Source organism: Muscardinus avellanarius (assembly GCF_963383645.1).
Source record: "Muscardinus avellanarius genome assembly, chromosome: 12".
Classification (NCBI taxonomy): domain Eukaryota; kingdom Metazoa; phylum Chordata; class Mammalia; order Rodentia; family Gliridae; genus Muscardinus; species Muscardinus avellanarius.
This window is the reverse complement of record NC_137798.1, coordinates 20,341,204-20,343,382: the sequence shown is the minus strand read 5'-3', so window position 1 is coordinate 20,343,382 and position 2,179 is coordinate 20,341,204.

The following is a 2,179-nucleotide window of genomic DNA, read 5'->3' as shown; positions in this document are numbered from 1 at the left end:
GTCAAAAAGCAGAACTTAATGAATTACATCTGTAGAAAGTATTGAAAAGAAATACCATATTGAGAGAAAATACACTTAATTTACATTCAAAGTTTACTTTTTGATAATTAAAGAATGACTATTATACTCAATTATTGAACAGAAGGAGATAGTATATTTTGAGATATCATTTAGATATGACATTTTGATGCTCTCTGCTTTTTATTTATTCATTTATCTCCTGAATTCCACCCGTTGCAAATGAACAAAAGAAAAGTAATTTAATATTTACTGAATATCTACAAATGGAATATTTACATACTGAATATATAATTATGATATTTAATTATTTTATTTCTACAATTTACCATGATAAATTAATATTTTAAATTTGTTCAATAGATAAATAAACTAATGCTCAAAGTTTAGATACTTTGCCCAATATTAACTTGTTGCCTGAACTATAGTATAAAGCTCGGTTTTCTGACTCCAAGGCCCACATTCTTTCCACTATGCTATGTTTATTCTCTAAATAAAACTAAAATCACAATGTAAAGTGTAAGTCCTTTTATAGAACTTTGAACAAAGTGCTCTCTACTATGGCCTGTGCCCTTCATAGGTCTGAGCTTCAGATCACGTGCCAAGTACTCAGGGCAGGGATTCTCACAGTACCTTATGTTACATTCCCTCTATCCCCAGTACTTCATGGGCTGATACTTCAGTAGAATGAAAAATCAGACATTTGTGTTTTGATGTTATGTCGAATTTCTAGATAAATTTCTAAACCCTCACCAATTCTGTATCTAGCATGATGACAGACAATTCACAGATGTGCACCTCTGTGGGCCACTTTTTTCATTACTTGAGAGTCCGAACACAAGTAAATCATGATCGCTATCTTTAATTGCCTTACCTCTACTTGGTGAGTTAGTCTTGTGACCAGTTTACTAAATTAAAGGGATCGTAATATAAATGCTAATAATATGAAGGAAGACCTCAAAGCTATGGAAAACATTTAATAAACCTCAAAGGTAAATGTTTTTCAGAACTGTGGAGTGGGAAGGAAGAAATATTTGTATGAATAAATTTTATAGTCTTGGTGGATGTAACGGTTGAGAAAATGTGAGTAATTTTGTGTGACCGAACAAGGCTGTATATTAGTCTTGAGTATGACTGAATAAGGCTGTATATAAGTCTTGAAGCAAAAATTCAAAGAACTTGGGGTTGAATTGCTGTTTTTCAATTTGACCAATCTAACTTGTAAGGATCATCATTGTAACCATCACTGTAACCACAATACTACATGGAACAGAACAACTCTATATGGCAGCCATGAACTTTTCTATGTGATCACAATTTCAAAATCTATGAGCATAATAAGTATTTTTCTCCCTCCAGTTTCATTAAAATATAACTGACAAATATTATATTTATAAATGGTATGCAATGTGATGTTTTGATATATGTGTATGCTGTGAAATGATTCCATCAAACTAATTAACATATTCATCACCTCACATAATTGTTTGCACTAAGAACATTCAAGATCGATTCTCAGATATTTTTAAGTATGCAATATATTGTTATTAGTAATCATAATCATCATGCTACATAATATATATCTAGGAATTAATCATCCTAGCTTAATATTTGTACCTTTAGACCAATATCTTCTTATTCTATCTCCCTACCCTACTTCATATGTCTCTGGTCCAAAATTACTTCCTCTGCATCTATGAATGTGACTTATTTTCGACATACAAATGAGATTATGTCTTTCTGTTTTTCCTTAATTTCATTTACCATAATGTCCTCCAGGTTCATTTATATTCTAAGAAAACCACTGGATTTTCTTCTTTTTAAGGATGAGAATATTCTACTGTGTGTGCACATAAGAATGTGTAATGTGTGTGTTTATCATTCATTTATGTCCATTGACACTTGGGTTGTTTGATATTGTAAAGAATGTTGCAATGAATATGCAAATATATTTTTCAATAAAATGATGTCAGTTGCTTAGGATATATACCCCACTGAACATTGCATGGTAGTTTTATTTCAGATTTTTTCTCTCTCTAATTTTTTGTGGTTTCAGGGTATAACCCTATGCTTTGTTCATGTCAGGCATATACTCTGAGTTTCATACCAAACCCCTAGTTTTTAAAACAGCTTTACTCATTTTATTCCTACTAATTGTATA